Here is a 20199-nt window from a genome sequence, read left to right as displayed (position 1 = left end):
CGGACCCTACGGGTTCGAGAACAATGTAGACATGACCGAGACACGTCTCCGGTCAATAACCAATAGCGGGACCTGGATGCCCATATTGGCTCCTACATATTCTACGAAGATCTTTATCGGTCAGACCGCATAACAACATACGTTGTTCCCTTTGTCATCGGTATGTTACTTGCCCGAGATTCGATCGTCGGTATCCAATACCTAGTTCAATCTCGTTACTGGCAAGTCTCTTTACTCGTTCTGTAATACATCATCCTGCAACTAACTCATTTAGTTGCAATGCTTGCAAGGCTTAAGTGATGTGTATTACCGAGAGGGCCCAGAGATACCTCTCCGACAATCGGAGTGACAAATCCTAATCTCGAAATACGCCAACCCAACATCTACCTTTGGAGACACCTGTAATGCTCCTTTATAATCACCCAGTTACGTTGTGATGTTTGGTAGCACCCAAAGTGTTCCTCCGGCAAACGGGAATTGCATAATCTCATAGTCATAGGAACATGTATAAGTCATGAAGAAAAGCAATAGCAACATACTAAATGATCGGGTCCTAAGCTAATGGAATGGGTCATGTCAATCAGATCATTCAACTAATGATGTGACCTCGTTAATCAAATAACAACTCATTGTTCATGGTTAGGAAACATAACCATCTTTGATTAACGAGCTAGTCAAGTAGAGGCATACTAGTGACCCTTTGTTTGTCTATGTATTCACACATGTATTATGTTTCTGGTTAATACAATTCTAGCATGAATAATAAACATTTATCATGATTATAAGGAAATAAATAATAACTTTATTATTGCCTCTAGGGCATATTTCCTTCAGTCTCCCACTTGCACTAGAGTCAATAATCTAGATTACACTATAATGATTCTAACACCCATGGTGCCTTGGTGCTGATCATGTTTTGCTCGTGGAAGAGGCTTAGTCAACGGGTCTGCAACATTCAGATCCGTATGTATCTTGCAAATCTCTATGTCTCCCACCTGGACTAGATCCCGGATGGAATTGAAGCGTCTCTTGATGTGTTTGGTCCTTTTGTGAAATCTGGATTCCTTTGCCAAGGCAATTGCACCAGTATTGTCACAAAAGATTTTCATTGGACCCGATGCACTAGGTATGACACCTAGATCGGATATGAACTCCTTCATCCAGACTCCTTCGTTCGCTGCTTCCGAAGCAGCTATGTACTCCGCTTCACATGTAGATCCCGCTACGACGCTTTGTTTAGAACTGCACCAACTGACAGCTCCACCGTTTAATGTAAACACGTATCCGGTTTGCGATTTAGAATCGTCCGAATCAGTGTCAAAGCTTGCATCAACGTAACCTTTTACGGTGAGCTCTTTGTCACCTCCATATACGAGAAACATATCCTTAGTCCTTTTCAGGTATTTCAGGATGTTCTTGACCGCTGTCCAGTGATCCACTCCTGGATTACTTTGGTACCTCCCTGCTAAACTTATAGCAAGGCACACATCAGGTCTGGTACACAGCATTGCATACATGATAGAGCCTATGGCTGATGCATAGGGAACATCTTTCATATTCTCTCTATCTTCTGCAGTGGTCGGGCATTGAGTCTTACTCAACTTCACACCTTGTAACACAGGCAAGAATCCTTTCTTTGCTTGATCCATTTTGAATTTCTTCAAAATCTTGTCAAGGTATGTGCTTTGTGAAAGTCCAATTAAGCGTCTTGATCTATCTCTATAGATCTTAATGCCTAATATGTAAGCAGCTTCACCGAGGTCTTTCATTGAAAAACTCTTATTCAAGTATCCCTTTATGCTATCCAGAAATTCTATATCATTTCCAATCAGCAATATGTCATCCACATATAATATTAGAAATGCTACAGAGCTCCCACTCACTTTCTTGTAAATACAGGCTTCTCCGAAAGTCTGTATAAAACCAAATGCTTTGATCACACTATCAAAGCGTTTATTCCAACTCCGAGAGGCTTGCACCAGTCCATAAATGGATCGCTGGAGCTTGCACACTTTGTTAGCTCCCTTTGGATCGACAAAACCTTCCGGTTGCATCATATACAACTCTTCTTCCAGAAATCCATTCAGGAATGCAGTTTTGACATCCATCTGCCAAATTTCATAATCATAAAATGCGGCAATCGCTAACATGATTCGGATAGACTTAAGCATCGCTACGGGTGAGAAAGTCTCATCATAGTCAACCCCTTGAACTTGTCGAAAACCTTTCGCGACAAGTCGAGCTTTGTAGACAGTAACATTACCATCAGCGTCAGTCTTCTTCTTGAAGATCCATTTATTCTCAATTGCTTGCCGATCATCGGGCAAGTCAACCAAAGTCCATACTTTGTTCTCATACATGGATCCCATCTCAGATTTCATGGCTTCAAGCCACTTTGCGGAATCTGGGCTCACCATCGCTTCTTCATAGTTCGTAGGTTCATCATGATCTAGTAGCATGACTTCCAGAACTGGATTACCGTACCACTCTGGTGCGGATCTTACTCTGGTTGATCTACGAGGTTCAGTAGTATCTTGTTCTGAAGTTTCATGATCATTATCATTAACTTCCTCACTTATTGGTGTAGGTGTCGCAGAAACAGATTTCTGTGATGTACTACTTTCCAACAAGGGAGCAGGTACAGTTACCTCGTCAAGTTCTACTTTCCTCCCACTCACTTCTTTCGAGAGAAACTCATTCTCAAGAAAGTTTCCGAATTTAGCAACAAAAGTCTTGCCTTCGGATCTGTGATAGAAGGTGTATCCAATAGTTTCCTTTGGATATCCTATGAAGACACATTTCTCCGATTTGGGTTCGAGCTTATCAGGTTGAAGCTTTTTTACATAAGCATCGCAGCCCCAAACTATCAGAAACGACAACTTTGGTTTCTTGCCAAACCATAGTTCATAAGGCGTCGTCTCAACGGATTTTGATGGTGCCCTGTTTAATGTGAATGCGGCCGTCTCTAGAGCGTATCCCCAAAATGATAGCGGTAAATCAGTAAGAGACATCATAGATCGCACCATATCTAGTAAAGTACGATTACGACGTTCGGACACACCATTACGCTGTGGTGTTCCGGGTGGCGTGAGTTGCGAAACTATTCCACAATTTTTCAAATGTACACCAAACTCGTAACTCAAATATTCTCCTCCACGATCAGATCGTAGAAACTTTATTTTCTTGTTACGATGATTTTCCACTTCACTCTGAAATTCTTTAAACTTTTCAAATGTTTCAGACTTATGTTTCATTAAGTAGATATAACCATATCTGCTTAAATCATCTGTGAAGGTGAGAAAATAACGATATCCGCCACGAGCCTCAATATTCATCGGACCACATACATCTGTATGTATGATTTCCAACAAATTTGTTGCTCTCTCCATAGTACCGGAGAACGGTGTTTTAGTCATCTTGCCCATGAGGCACGGTTCGCAAGTACCAAGCGATTCATAATCAAGTGGTTCCAAAAGTCCATCAGTATGGAGTTTCTTCATGTGCTTTACACCGATATGACCTAAACGGCAATGCCACAAATAAGTTGCACCATCATTATCAACTCTGCATCTTTTGGCTTCAACATTATGAATATGTGTATCACTACCCTCGAGATTCAATAAGAATAGACCACTCTTCAAGGGTGCGTGACCATAAAAGATATTACTCATATAAATAGAACAACCATTATTCTCTGATTTAAATGAATAACCGTCTCGCATTAAACAAGATCCAGATATAATGTTCATGCTCAACGCTGGCACCAAATAACAATTATTTAGGTCTAATACTAATCCCGAAGGTAGATGTAGAGGTAGCGTGCCGATCGCGATCACATCGACTTTGGAACCATTTCCCACGCGCATCGTCACCTCGTCCTTAGCCAATCTTCGCTTAATCCGTAGTCCCTGTTTCGAGTTGCAAATATTAGCAACAGAACCAGTATCAAATACCCAGGTGCTAATGCGAGCATTGGTAAGGTACACATCAATAACATGTATATCACATATACCTTTGTTCACCTTGCCATCCTTCTTATCCGCCAAATACTTGGGGCAGTTCCGCTTCCAGTGACCAGTCTGCTTGCAGTAGAAGCACTCAGTTTCAGGTTTAGGTCCAGACTTGGGTTTCTTCTCTTGAGCAGCAACTGGCTTGCCGTTCTTCTTGAAGTTCCCCTTCTTCTTTCCTTTGCCCTTTCTCTTGAAACTAGTGGTCTTGTTGACCATCAACACTTGATGCTCTTTCTTGATTTCTACCTCCGCAGCTTTCAGCATTGCGAAGAGCTCGGGAATAGTCTTGTTCATCCCTTGCATATTATAGTTCATCACGAAGCTCTTGTAGCTTGGTGGCAGTGATTGGAGAATTTTGTCAATGACGCAATCATCTGGAAGATTAACTCCCAATTGAATCAAGTGATTATTATACCCAGACATTTTGAGTATATGCTCACTGAAAGAACTGTTCTCCTCCATCTTGCAGCTATAGAACTTATTGGAGACTTCATATCTCTCATTCCGGGCATTTGCTTGAAATATCAACTTCAACTCCTGGAACATCTCATATGCTCCATGACGTTCAAAACGTCGTTGAAGTCCCGATTCTAAGCCGTAAAGCATGGCACACTGAACTATCGAGTAGTCATCAGCTTTGCTCTGCCAGACGTTCATAACATCTGGTGTTGCTCCAGCAGCAGGCCTGGCACCCAGCGGTGCTTCCAGGATGTAATTCTTCTGTGCAGCAATGAGGATAATCCTCAAGTTACGGACCCAGTCCGTGTAATTGCTACCATCATCTTTCAACTTTGCTTTCTCAAGGAACGCATTAAAATTCAACGGAACAACAGCACGAGCCATCTATCTACAATCAACATAAACAAGCAAGATACTATCAGGTACTAAGTTCATGATAAATTTAAGTTCAATTAATCATATTATTTAAGAACTCCCACTTAGATAGACATCCCTCTAATCCTCTAAGTGATCACGTGATCCAAATCAACTAAACCATGTCCGATCATCACGTGAGATGGAGTAGTTTCATCGGTGAACATCATTATGTTGATCATATCTACTATATGATTCACGCTCGACCTTTCGGTCTCCGTGTTCCGAGGCCATATCTGTATATGCTTGGCTCGTCAAGTATAACCTGAGTATTCCGCGTGCGCAACTGTTTTGCACCCGTTGTATTTGAACATAGAGCCTATCACACCCGATCATCACGTGGTGTCTCAGCACGAAGAACTTTCGCAACGGTGCATACTCAGGGAGAACACTTCTTGATAATTTAGTGAGAGATCATCTTATAATGCTACCGTCAATCAAATCAAGATAAGATGCATAAAAGATAAACATCACATGCAATCAATATAAGTGATATGATATGGCCATCATCATCTTGTGCCTGTGATCTCCATCTCCGAAGCACCGTCATGATCACCATCGTCACCGGCGCGACACCTTGATCTCCATCGTAGCATCGTTGTCGTCTCGCCAATCTTATGCTTCTACGACTATCACTACCGCTTAGTAATAAAGTAAAGCATTACATCGCGATTGCATTGCATACAATAAAGCGACAACCATATGGCTCCTGCCAGTTGCCGATAACTTGGTTACAAAACATGATCATCTCATACAATAAAATTTAGCATCATGCCTTGACCATATCACATCACAACATGCCCTGCAAAAACAAGTTAGACGTCCTCTACTTTGTTGTTGCAAGTTTTACGTGGCTGCTACGGGCTTAAGTAAGAACCAATCTCACCTACGCATCAAAACCACAACGATAGTTTGTCAAATAGACTCCGTTTTAACCTTCGCAAGGACCGGGCGTAGCCATACTTGGTTCAACTAAAGTTGGAGAGACAGTCGCCCGCAAGCCATCTATGTGCAAAGCACGTCGAGGGAACCGGTCTCGCGTAAGCGTACGCGTAAGGTTGGTCCGGGTCGTCTCGTCCAACAATACCGCCGAACCAAAGTATGACATGCTGGTAGGCAGTATGACTTGTATCCTCCACAACTCACTTGTGTTCTACTCGTGCATATAACATCAACATAAATAACCTAGGCTCGGATGCCACTGATGGGGAACGTAGTAATTTCAAAAAAATTCCTACGCACACGCAAGATCATGTGATGCATAGCAACGAGACGGGAGAGTGTTGTCTACGTACCCAACGCAGACCGACTGCGGAAGCGCTGACACGACGTAGAGGAAGTAGTCGTACGTCTTCACGATCCAACCGATCAAGCACCGAAACTACCGCACCTTCGAGTTCGAGCACACGTTCAGCTCGATGACGATCCCCGGACTCCGATCCAGCAAAGTTTCGGGGAAGAGTTCCGTCAGCACGACGGCGTGGTGACGATCTTGATGAACTACAGCAGCAGGGCTTCGCCTAAACTCCGCTACAGTATTATCGAGGAATATGGTGGCAGGGGGCACCGCACATGGCTAAGGAATAGATCACATGGATCAACTTGTGTGTTTCTGGGGTGCCTCTGCCTCAGTATATAAAGGAGCCAAGGGGGAGGGGGGCGCCGGCCAAGGAGGAGGGCGCAGGAGGAGTCCTACTCCTTCCGGGAGTAGGACTCCCCCCCAATCCTATTCCAACTAGGATTCCCAAGGGGGGGAAAGAGGGAGAGGGGTGGCCGGCCACCTCTCCTAGTCCTAATAGGACTAGGGGAGGGGGGAGGTGCGCAGCCCCCTTGTGCTGCCCCTTTCTCCTTTCCACTAAGGCCCATGAAGGCCCATATGGTTCCCGGGGGGTTCCGGTAACCTCCCGGTAACCCGGTAAAATCGCGATTTCACCCGGAACACTTCCGATATCCAAACATAGGCTTCCAATATATCAATCTTTACGTCTCGACCATTTCGAGACTCCTCGTCATGTCCGTGATCACATCCGGGACTCCGAACAACCTTCGGTACATCAAAATGCATAAACTCATAATATAACTGTCATCGTAACCTTAAGCGTGCGGACCCTACGGGTTCGAGAACAATGTAGACATGACCGAGACACGTCTCCGGTCAATAACCAATAGCGGGACCTGGATGCCCATATTGGCTCCTACATATTCTACGAAGATCTTTATCGGTCAGACCGCATAACAACATACGTTGTTCCCTTTGTCATCGGTATGTTACTTGCCCGAGATTCGATCGTCGGTATCCAATACCTAGTTCAATCTCGTTACTGGCAAGTCTCTTTACTCGTTCTGTAATACATCATCCCGCAACTAACTCATTTAGTTGCAATGCTTGCAAGGCTTAAGTGATGTGTATTACCGAGAGGGCCCAGAGATACCTCTCCGACAATCGGATTGACAAATCCTAATCTTGAAATACGCCAACCCAACATCTACCTTTGGAGACACCTGTAATGCTCCTTTATAATCACCCAGTTACGTTGTGACGTTTGGTAGCACCCAAAGTGTTCCTCCGGCAAACGGGAGTTGCATAATCTCATAGTCATAGGAACATGTATAAGTCATGAAGAAAAGCAATAGCAACATACTAAACGATCGGGTGCTAAGCTAATGGAATGGGTCATGTCAATCAGATCATTCAACTAATGATGTGACCTCGTTAATCAAATAACAACTCATTGTTCATGGTTAGGAAACATAACCGTCTTTGATTAACGAGCTAGTCAAGTAGAGGCATACTAGTGACACTTTGTTTGTCTATGTATTCACACATGTATTATGTTTCCGGTTAATACAATTCTAGCATGAATAATAAACATTTATCATGATTATAGGGAAATAAATAATAACTTTATTATTGCCTCTAGGGCATATTTCCTTCAAATATCCATGAAGGTGGCGGACGCCCTTGCTTTTACAAATCCCCCCGAGGCAACCTTCCATTGCAACCCGATTCCAGCGGGCTATGCTCGTGTCTTGGTTGATGAGGTGGTGGACCAATATTCGGGGCTGGAGCTTGACATTCCTGGAGGTGACGATGAGCACACACTAGGAGAGGCCAACCATCGTATCATCCTATGGAGAAAGGATTGCATCATCTTTTGAAGGCCACCGACACCGCGTCATCCGACTCCTCGTCGCAGTCCGCCACCGAGTCAGCAGACTCCTGCTCCTCCAAGTCCACCAACGCGTCAGGCCACTCCTCCTCCAAGTCCGGCACAGCTTCAGGCCACTCCTCCTCCAAGTCCGGCAAAGCGTCAGGCCAGTCCTCCTCCAAGTCCGGCACAGCTTCAGGCCACTCCTCCTCCAAGTCCGGCACAGCTTCAGGCCACTCCTCCTCCTCCAACTCAGCCACGTCAGCCGTCTTCGCCGCCTCAGCAATCACGGAAGAGAGCCGCCTCAGCTATGGTGCGTAGCGGTTCAAGTCGAGGTAGTACTGCAGGTACAGGCGGAGGCAAGCGATTTCAATATGGTCCAAGCCTCGTGCCTCTTCTGTAGAGGCCTTACGACAAGTCCGAGGAGGAAAACGTAGCCATATCGAAGGCCGAGGTGGAAGCCCATTTTGCACCGAAACCGCCACCGCCGCCAAGGGAGAAAGTGCCTGTGGAAAAGATTGACCACTTCATTCGTATGGCTAAACCACCAGGTCCCAAGCCTGTTGACACAGACTATGAGGGCCACCTCAGGAAGTTAAATCGAGCACGTCTACAGAAAGAGGCGAGCTCGAGCTCGAGCAAATCAGCTGGCAAAAGGAGCGGTAAAACCGTTCCCCAGCTGGGAGAACAGGCTACGCAATCAATCCCCCCGCTTGTTGTGCCAACAACACATGAGAGTAGGCGCGCCCAACATTATTGTGGGCAAACCGTTAACGTTCCCGGGGTGGGCGATGTGGTAATAACCGAGGAGCATATTGCGCAGGCTCAATCGATCGGGATCACTGTTGGACAACTCCTCGATAACGAGCCCATGTCTCCGACTAGAGAGGAGGAAATAAAGCGAAAATATGCCCGGGGCCAACCTTTGGTTGAGCCAGAGGAGGTCAATAAGCTCCCAACGAGAATGTATGAATTGCATCAATGGTACATGGACATTACCAAGATTTCCAATCAAGAGTCCCTCATGGTGAATGTCAATGAGGAGCATTACTACCATAAGAAAGCTGTGACCGTTGAGTATTCAGAACTTTTTCAGCTATACAATAAAGATGCACTCGACAAATCTATCGTTAGTTGCTATTGTCTGTAAGTGATTCCTTTCTATAATTTAAGTCTCAAGCTAGCTGATCATTTTGATCAATCATTACCTGTAATTATCCTCACTATATTCTTTTCTGTGGTATTATGCAGGATGAAGATTTATGAAATGAAAAAAGGTGGACGCTATGGCATTGGGTTCGTTGACCCAAATACCATTAATGAATACACATGGAAATTAGATCCATATCACGCAAAATGTGTAGAGGAAAGTATGCTACAGTTCTTCAAGGAACTCAAATACAATGAAGATATACTACTTCCTTACAACTTCCAGTGAGTCACACTGTCTTGTACTATAAATTCTGTTTTTCCATACTAGCTATAGCTACATGTTTTTGCTTACATATGTCCGCTTAATTAAGACATGCAAACGTGTGTGCATGCAGATATCACTGGATCTTGTTAATCATTAAAGTTGATGAAGGAACAATTGAAGTACTAGACTCGCTACTTAAGAAAGCAAGTGACTACACCATCGTGAATGGGATAGTCAACAGGTAATTTCAATCATTATTAACTATATCTCGGCCTATTTAATTAGTTCGTCATTTCCTGATAACAACTATTTAATAACCCATTTATTCATTTTCTTTGTCGGCGGGCAGGGCTTGGGCAAAGTTCATCAAGGTCACTCCAAGCCCATGGAAACAAAGTCTGAAATGGTATCGACCCAAGGTAAGTAATTAAGTAGTACTAGCTAGCTGTCATCTCTTTAATTATCATGCTTGATTAATTATTATCTGATCAAATTCCATTCTCGTATAGGCCCTGAGGCAGGCGCCGGAGAATGATCTATGTGCATACTACGTTTGCGAGAACATTCGCATGATGGCGTCCGAAAGGAGCAAATCTCAAAGACAGGAGTGGGTACGATATCGATTGTCAGAACACTATTCACAATTTTTACACCATTATCGATATCTAGTCACACAACTAATACACATGCATATTGATCTCCTTCTTAACAGTTCAAAGAGGTGCGGGACAAGCTCCTAGCACAGGACCGCATGAAGCAATTCAAGAGGAAATAGCGAGATTTTTGCTCGACCAGGTCATAGATTCCAAAGGAGAATACTATTACCCGCTACCGCCCCCATGAACCACTTCCAATTGTTATCGTGCTCCGAAGGCACCAATTAGCTAGGCTAATGCCACTGGCTCCGAAGGCACCAATTAGGAGAAATTATATATACATACATACATACATACATATATATATATATATATATATATTATGATCGGTTCTACTAGAAATTCTATTTGTATATATGCATAACGTGTACAATATGTAGTATCGTCAAACGAAAAAGAATTAAATGGAAAATACAAAATTAAATGAAAAAGAAATCATAAACCCACCCCCCCCCCCAACATTTTAATACCGGTTGGTGGCACCAACCTGTAATAAAGGGCTTCCTGCCCCCGAAGCTGGCTCGTGCCACATGGTTGCCCTTTAGCACTGGTTCGTGCTGAACCGGTACTAAAGGGGGGGGGGCTTTAGTGCCTACATTTTAGCGCCGGTTACCAAACCGGCACCAAAGGGCCTTACAAACCGGTGCTATTATCCGGTTCTGCACTAGTTGTCCTCCATCAGACTCCAACTCCACCTTCAACATGACTCCATGGTAGTTCTACGTGCCACCCTCCCGTGCCCTGTCGACTTCAAGCTCTCCTGTGCACCGTCTTGAATCAACCCCGCGCCATAGTCTGTTGAAAACGCACAAGCCCTCAGGCCTGCATCACGTGTTTTCACGCCCCAGAAGTCGGCCATCATCAGCATCACCCTCCTATGTCGTCGTCACTGAAATCACCACCGTCCTCTGCTTTGACCAACATCCATGTCAATCCATCAGACTGTCTAGTCCGACCCAGCCGACCTTGTCCGACTGCAACCATGCTCCACCCTGCATCGTGTCCGCCCGCACATGTTCGTTCCTTGCTTAACGCCCTGTGTATGCATGATCTCTTCCACAACGCACTCTATGCTCTAAACCCCATGCGTGTCACCAACCTGCAAACCTCCTGGTAGAACCACGTGCAATTAGCAATACTTCCAAAGGAAAATTACTTCCTGTAGCTCCCGTACGTAGGTGTGCTCAGCGTGTACCCCACACCTCCCAATGCCTTTTTCCTTAATCATCATTGCCAACTCATGCAACGCATAGTACCATCTTATGCAGATTACCATTTTTTTATACCAACAAATCTCACGAACCAGCCTTCCCGCAACCACGAGCACGTCCAGCTCTCTGGGCCTCACAGCCTAGGCCTTGCGCCTGCTGGACCGCGTGCCGCCCACTCCTGGACACGCGTGAGCTGCACCTGCTGCCCGCGCATGCACCTGCATTGCTGCCCTTGCATGTTACACCACCGCCGCTTGCGGGTTCGGCTCCTCTGCAGTACAGCTATTACTGTACATGTGCTGTAGCGTCTAGCATCTGCCGTCTATTTTAATCGGATGGCTCTCCTTTCTCCCCCTTTAATTCTATGAATAATTAGAACAAAAATCCCTATTAGTCCGGAGGAAAATCTCCCACGGTTGTACAATTGCCGCCAAACACATAAACGCTGGCGCCAAACTGAGCGAGCTGATAGTTTCTTGGCGCCAAAATCCTCCCACTCGTCCTCTTCCTCCTGATGGTCCTCCTCGGAGAAAAAATGAGACCAAGGTATGCTGATCTGAACGTGTTGTAGAGATCTCGCTTCTGCTGAACTAACGTTGTGGCCAATCAGAACGTGTTGACAATTTCCTCGGCGCCTCCTCCTGCTCGTCTCCCTTGTTCCTCCCACTCGTCCTCTCTAGCGAGAACAAGACCAAGGTACATTGGTGTGTGCCTGTTGTAGATGATTTCCCTTCTATCTTACTTTTGTCCTGATCGTCCTCCTTGTAGCTAGGACAAGAACAATATATATTGAGTTGTAGATGATATATAGGTGCCTGTGATGTACTCCCTCCGTTCCGAATTACTTGTCGCGGGAGTAATTTGGAACGGAGGGAGTACATGCTAGCAACAAAAATAAAGACGTCAATCTCAAAGTATATGACATATGTTTCAATTGTATTCATGTTGGCAGCAACAAAGATCTCATGGACTGAGTTTGCTATCATAGATTATAAAAGAAAAACACAAAGTGTAATGGAGAATATGATTAACTCCACCAACGAAGGTTCTAACAGATACCAATAATTTTATTCAATTCTTATTAGGCCATGTCATCTTATGATTGTAGTGTAAGCAGAGAAACAAATAAGTTATGCTTAATTTGTGCAGCACAAATGTGGTTCCTAGTTGGATGCCTCAGATTGGTATGAAGTTTAATTCCACAAAAGTGGCTTGGAACTTATGGACATGTTATGGAGGTCATACTGGTTTTGATGTAAGGGTAAATTATGAAAACAAGAGCAAACTTGACAGAGTAATCACTTCTGCAAGATATGTTTGTTCTAATGAAGGGTACAGAAGAAAGGACAAAAGGGATAATAATACAAAGCGTCCTCGTGCAGAAACAAGGACCGGCTGCAATGTTCGAATGGGAATCACTATAGACCGAGAAGCAGAAAATTATGAGGTGCACGAGTTAGTTGTTGAACACAACCATGTCTTGCAATTACCTGGGACAAGCCACTTGATGCCGTCACAACAGAAGATTTCGGCCTTGCAAGCATTTGAAATTGAAACAGCAGATGATTCAGAAATTGTACCTAAAAGAGCCCATGAGTTAGCAAGTCGACAAGTTGGTGGTCCACTGAACCTTGGCTACACATGTCGTGATCGCAAGAACCACTTGCGAACCAGGCGTCAAAGGGACTTGATGTATGGTGAAGCTGGAAGTATGCTTAAGTACTTCAGAGATAAAAAGAATGAGAATCCTGCATTTGAATATGATATGCAACTAGATTGCAATGAACAAATAGCGAATATCTTTTGGGCTGATGCAAAGATGATCATTGACTATGCTCATTTCGGTGATGTTGTTACTTTCGGTACACCATTTGGGACAAACAAAGAGTACAGACCCTTCGGTGTGTTTGTTGGATTCAACCATTTTAGAGAAATGGTCATTTTTGGTGCTGCACTTTTATATGATGAGACATTTGAATCATTCAAATGGTTGTTCAACACGTTCCTATCATTGCATAACAAGAAGCAACCTAGAACAATCTTTACTGATCAAGATGTAGCAATGGCTAATGCAGTTCAGGCGGTATTTACTGAAGCATGGCATGGATTATGCACTTTTCACATAATGCAAAATGCCATTAGGCACTTACCTTATAAGAAAAAAGACGAGGCGGGACCAAATGTACTTGCTGATTTCAGTGCTTGCATGTACAAGTATGAGGAAGAGGAAGCCTTTGTAGAAGCTTTCAATGCCATCAGAAGCAATGTGGATACACAAACTTGGTTGGACAGCATCTACAAAGTAAAAGAGAAATGGGCAAGATGTTACATGAGGAATGCTTACACTATAGGCATGAGAAGCACACAATTAAGTGAGAGCTTGAACAGTGACTTGAAAGACCATCTAAAGTCTGATCTTGACATCCTTCGGTTTTTCAAGCACATAGAGAGGGCTGTGCAAGAGAAAAGAGATAACGAGGTAAATGAGGAATATGAGTCTAGGAAAAAATTACCTAGAGTCAGAATGAGGACTACTATGGTAATACAAGCGAGCAAGGTTTACACACCGCGCATATTTGAAGATTTTCAGAATGAATATGAAAGATCCATCTCAGCATACATCAAGCCATCGATGGAACACAATGCATATATTGTTGCAACTGCAAGTCTTGACCCAGAATTCACATATGAAGAAGAGTGCAAAGTTGTGGTTGATTATGAAGAGCAAAAAGTTTTCTGCGATTGTGGGCAATTTGAAAGAGTTGGTATATTGTGTAGTCATGCTTTGAAAGCACTTGATGTCATGAATATTAAGTACCTTCCAGGACACTATATTTTGAAGCGATGGACTCGAGAAGCGCAAAGCGGCACTATACAAAACAGCCATGGAAACATTGTTTTGGAAGATCCTAGATCAGAAGATAGACAACAGTTGAAGTTTTTCATGCACGAGTTCCTTGGCATAGCTTCACAGGCAGTTACATCAGAAGAGTGTATCAAACTAGTAGATGATGCTTTGAAGAATCTTAGGAAGCAAGTTGAAGAGAAAACTCGTACTACTACGTGCAGAACTGAAGATATATCTAAAGAACCAGACGATTGTTTAAAGGATGCTTGCCTAAAGAAAAAGGAAATTCCAAAGAAAAATTCAAGAAGAAAGAAATCATGGCTTGACAATCAGCACCCAAATAAAAAGAAGAAGGAGACAACTAAAGCGGTACCCAAAAATCAAAATCATTCTGTAAATCTCTTGCACATGTCTAACTGGACTACTTATTAAATAGAGTAATATAGTAACAACTCAACTAACATTGGTTTTGTTTTGTTTTTATTTTTGCATAGGGAGGAAAGAATGACATTTCAGTAGCACAATACCAAGCACCTATAGAGCAAATGGCTGGAACAAATGCAAATGGTTTGCAAGAATATGGGTACTATGCTCATTTACTGACGGTATTTCCACCTACCATGTCTAAAATTCATAAAATTCATTGTTAAGCAATATGATACTTCATATAATCAGTTATATATCCCTTAATTTGCAGAGTGAAGCCGATGATCTTTGGAACTTACAAAACTATCATGGGATAGGTTGATGAATATGTGTTATTTTGTCTTGCTAGATCGACAGATTATGCAGAAGGAATATCTGAATCAGCACACATGGGAGCCAATCTGTTGAGTGTTCATTATTTCACTGCAATCGGTTTAGTCTCAGTTCACTCCTAGTTTCCGAAGACAGAACAATCAGTTTAATTTCGGTTTACTACAACAATGACCTGTTGATTACTTATCACTTTTAAATATTCTAGTGAGATGGTTACAACTATGTACCACAATAGGTTTTTATCTCTCCATGTACGGTGTACAATCATATACAACATGGACTGCTAGTGGCACTATTTGATCATCAGCACAAGCACTAATTCTTCAGGTAGTGATCTGAATAATTGGACAGAGACGCAAGTGACCACTGTCACAACATAACTGTAATTAAACTCAGCACACATGCATGTACTCTCTACTGGCTATTGACTAACCATATTGCCATGAAAGATTAATAGATAGTCAAACAAGCACATGTTCTCGAACTAATGATGAAAAAAATGAATAAATTAGTTCTAAGTAATTCACCTTGGGTTTTGCTAGTGGGGCTACGCCGGGCAGGAGGGCGCCGAGGTCGACCGTGCTGCTCCGAGACATCACCGTCGTCCTATTCCTCGTCGAGCTCGTCGGGGGAGACTCCAGCTTGCCGTTGTCGTCAGGCTCGTCGATTTCGTCGTTGCTCTGCTGCTTGTGTAGTTCGTCGTCTCCCTGCTACTAGCAGCCAGAGACATGTGGCGGTGCAGCAGCGGCGTATTCGGTCGGCTCCCGCAGCAGTGCGCTCTCCGGCCATCCCTTGCAGCTGCCGGTAGAAGCCATGGGGCACGGCCGCACGGGGATGGATAAGAAGCAGCGCGCAGAGAGGCAGGGATATAGAGGGAGGGAATCGCCAGAGCAGTTCGGGGCGAGCGAGTTTGGCCGGAGCAGCGGAGTGTACCTGGATTTCGCTCGGCCGGAGCTTCTCTAGACGAAAGAGATAAGAGAGAGAGAGAGTGGGGAATGGTGAGGCCGTCTGGGTCTCTTCTAGTTTTCTTTACTTTTTTATATGAGCCCAGCGATTCTTTGTTGGAGCCATCCGATTAAAATTAAACGGCAGATGCTAGACGCTACAGCACGTGCACAGTAATAACTTTACTGTAGAGGAGCCGAACCCGCCGCTTGCACGCTTCCAATCGGGATCCGATCCGAGCGCTGTTGCCTCCGCGTGTTTGCCTCGCACCGGACTCGACGTGTCCTAGCGCTCTGCCTGCAGCCCCGCTCCTATAGGTCACGTCGCCATACGACCGATCGATCTCCTGCCTTACACACGCGTATGCGCATGCTGCCGCCGCTAGTCGATCTGGCCGCTGCCCCGCGCCCGTCCGTGGCCTCGCCTGCTGCTTGCCTGCCTGCACGCGGGAGCTCCCGGTCGCTGCTCGATCCAATTCCCCGAGAACATAGTTGCTGCTGCACGTTCCGCCGCTTGATCTGGATTGCTTCACCGATCTCAATCTCGTCCGGACACGACAAGACGACTTTCACGGAAGAGATTCTTCAACCGACTGACTTCGATCAATTCTCTCCCATGCCGTCTTCGCAATGAACTTGATAACGATCCGTCCTCTAGATCGACACACCACGCGGTCTCCTCAAAACCTTGCTCATGATACCACTTGTTATAATAAATCCGAGACGCTCCGTCGATCTATTGAGGATCAAGCAATCACACAAGCACGACACCAAGATTTGTTAACGAGGTTCACCGATCTGGCTACATCCCCGGGGCATGACTACGGACGCTCCTTCCCATGACACCGTCACAATACCGCACCCCGGCCGCCCGGTCGCCGGCACACGCCGCCGGCTCCCCCGCGTGCCTATGCTATTATGTTGGTCTAGGTTACATCGTGTGTATACCCCCAATATATATGAGAGGCCTAGGATACAAGTGTCTTATTAGGACACAACTCCTACCCTGTCTACACATAGTCCAAACCAAGTCCAACTGTAACCTACCTTATACAATAATATTCGACATAATTCTAACAAAATGTTTGTCTGATGAGAATTAGCAAGTAAGCGTCTTTACGAGAGCAAGTGTGTCGAGGGAGGTTGAACCTTACTTACTCTTCATCTCATATGTACACAGCTGAACTGTGGATAGATTGGTTGTCTAGATCAGTTTTGCCTGGCTGTTGTAGATTTGAATTGGATGGTGGTCTCTTTCATGAGCTGTTTTAGCAATGGAATCTTGTTGTTTAGAACTGACTTTTGTTTCATCTTCAGTAATACAGCAGTAGAACTGTAGAACTGACAGTGTGATTGAGATTTGTAGTTTGATTACTTGTGGCCTGGTGAATTCAGGCTTCCGTTGATGGTTTGCATACGGAAATACAACAAGTAGGAGATGGAAGGGAAGTGTTTCTCGTTGTCGCTGGAAGAGAAAGGCTTGGCTGATGAGGTGAGTTTTGTTTGGTTGTTGCAGATTTGAATCGAATGGTGGTCTATTTCATGAGCTCTTTTAGGAATGAAATGCTGCTGTTCAGAACTGACTATGTTTTACTCTGAGTAATGCAGCAGTAGAACTGACGGTGTGATTGAGATTTATAGTTTCTGCCAGGCGGATTCAGGCCTTGGTAAACGGCTTCAGTTTATGGTTTGCATACAGAAACTAAGCAGGGGTAAATGGCTTCTTATCAAGGATTTCTGTAGTGTTTATTATCTTTGCAGGCTCATGTAGGTAGTCAATGCTCTGCTTCTATAGCATTGTTTGTAATGCTACACAAACTTGCCGTCGCTGCCGCCTGGGATGTGGGCAGCTAGTTAATGTCAGGTTATATCCTTGTTTCTTCAATTAATTAACCTCTTATGTTTTAGCAATGTAATGTAATGTTGTTGTTTGAGAGCTGCAGCTAGAATTGACTTTGTTTCATTCTGAATAATGCAGCAGTGGCTTGAATGTTGGGCACGGGACACATCCCTAGAGCCATGCATTTGCGTACTATACTTTTCCAATATCTTACGCTTCTTTATTTTTGACATTAACATCTTAGGCTTCTTGGTACACCTATTTAGCATTTTCCTGTCTATTCTAAGACCATCTCTACTCTTTGTCATGCAGTTGTCACATGTATGCAAGTAGCTCTAGTATGTCACACAATTTTGTTGCGTACTCACATGACAAACAAATGATAACGGCTCCTGAATTCATGCTTAACAGTAAACACATGTCACACGCTTATACCTGGATGTAACAAGATCCTAACGAAGACTGCAGTATATATAAGCTAGGCTTGTATGTACTCGATCACATGACTTGTCTTAGCTAGGATGCAGAAGTGAGTGTTATATGAGAAGTTCCATATTTACTGTATGCACTATTCCGTTTCTGTCAATTTGTTTGAAATATTGGAGAAAAACAAAAGATCAAGGTAAGAATGTGATTATATATGTATAGCTTCATCGAACAGAATGTTGTCAATTTCAGCCGATTAGTGATTTCTTAGTGGCATGTTACTTATAGTTCTTCAAACCTCTTATCTCCTTATTTAATCTTTACCAAATGAATTTAGAGCACTTAATGCTTGTGTTTGACTATGGTTAGTGTCTTTCTTTAATCATTGACGATTACTATTGGGGTAATGCCATACATTTTGTTGTCTTATGTTTAACTGGGTAATTAGACCAATTTTGGACATACTATAGGTCATCAATGTTGTGTGAAATAAGTAAATATCCACATTTCGGGAGTAAGAATCTTCATATTATAAATTTACTACACCAACCAAACCTCTTTAATTCTGATATACACCAATAAGACATGATCCCAAACACAAAGCCAAACATACATCTTAAAACAACAACAAACTGTCGCCATGGATCTTTGGATTGATGGAATATCACCGGCTAGAAATCCACGGATTATTTGAAAAGAAAACACTGACAAGATCATCACAAAGCTCCTTTCACAGCTACCCATGGTGGTTGTCCATGTAGTTTTCAAACATATTACTGGATGGTGGGGCCAGCTATAGTGCCCTGGAAAAAGAAAAGGAATCCCCGGTAATATCAGCATTGCTACATTTAATAAGAAACTATGCATTAAGGTACTAATAATGAAGTTTATCAAGTAATAATAAAAATTCATAATTTTCATCTGGGTGAGTCTAACTAGCTTTCTTAGTGAACTAAATAGATGTGCAATTTAAATGCCCTTTTACTGCAGTGAAACTAGCATTATACTTTCTGAGGCCCCAGAATTATAATATTCCCTCCGTTTCTGAATATAAGACTTTTTAGAGATTTCAATACGGGCTACATACAGATGTATATATACGTATTTTAGAGTGTAGATTCACTCACTTTGCTCCGTATGTAGTCTGCATTGGAATCTTTAAAATGGCTTATATTTAGGAACAGAGGGAGTACATTTTAGGCTTTGCTCTGCTCTGAAGCAGGAAGTGGTTGTTGTTTGGTTGTAATATTGGTAAAGGTGAGAATTATCTGCCATTTATATATGAAGGAAAACTTTTTGGCTGATGAAGAGTCGAGGAAAGGAACTGAATTAGATGTAGAACAGTGACCAGCTATGTACGCTCTCGCTTGTGAGTGTTTTGCTTGGCTGTTATATATAATATTCATGCTTAACATGCAGTTTACCGGCGTGTTTTTCTTCATTCCATCCTTGAATTGGTCTTAGCGCCTATCTATCTCCTTGTTCCTTTATTGCTGGAAACTGTGATTTGGGATATAAAATGGGATTTTAAACTTTAGTTTCTTCTGATTTCCTATGGTATTTGGAATTGCACACTTTTGCTCACCAGATCAGTAGCTCAGCCATTCTACTATTTGCTCCCAGCAGTCAAACAACGCAGCACACAAGTGAGTGAAAAGTTGAAGAGTCTGGACAGCATGCTAGCCATGAATGATTCGAAGATAAACATCAACAAACAACCATGTGTGGAATTGCAGGAAAACGGGATGCCTTCTCAGGTCCCGGTTGCATGTTAATATAGATGGGAAGAGCCCCCATTGTGGCATTACAGAGGAGACCGATCGTTGGTGTACTACACCATACGAAAGGTTTAGAAACGTACGCACGGTTCAGTTACAAGAAGTCCAACACCCCCCTTAATCTAAACTTTGGAAAGGTTTAGATTACGCCTAAACTCATAAAATTGCGGAACAGGTAACTCCTTGGTAAAACCATCTGCAATCTGATCTTTGCTAGAGATAAACCGAATATCTAGCAATTTGTTGGCAACCCTCTCATGGACAAAATGAAAATCAATCTCGATGTGT

General features: G+C 43.4%; 1 pseudogene; it reads left to right on the top strand.

Annotated features, from left to right (window-relative positions):
* The first annotated feature begins 12094 nt into the window (after positions 1–12094).
* Positions 12095–14715, top strand: LOC147988268 (protein FAR1-RELATED SEQUENCE 5-like; annotated as a pseudogene).
* The last annotated feature ends 5484 nt before the right edge of the window (positions 14716–20199 follow it).

Source organism: Triticum urartu, chromosome 1A (assembly GCF_056163025.1).
Source record: "Triticum urartu cultivar PI428250 chromosome 1A, HENAU_Tu73, whole genome shotgun sequence".
In the NCBI taxonomy this organism is placed as follows: Eukaryota; Viridiplantae; Streptophyta; class Magnoliopsida; order Poales; family Poaceae; genus Triticum; species Triticum urartu.
Note: the sequence above shows the minus strand (reverse complement) of the source record. Positions and strands in the feature narration are given on the sequence as shown.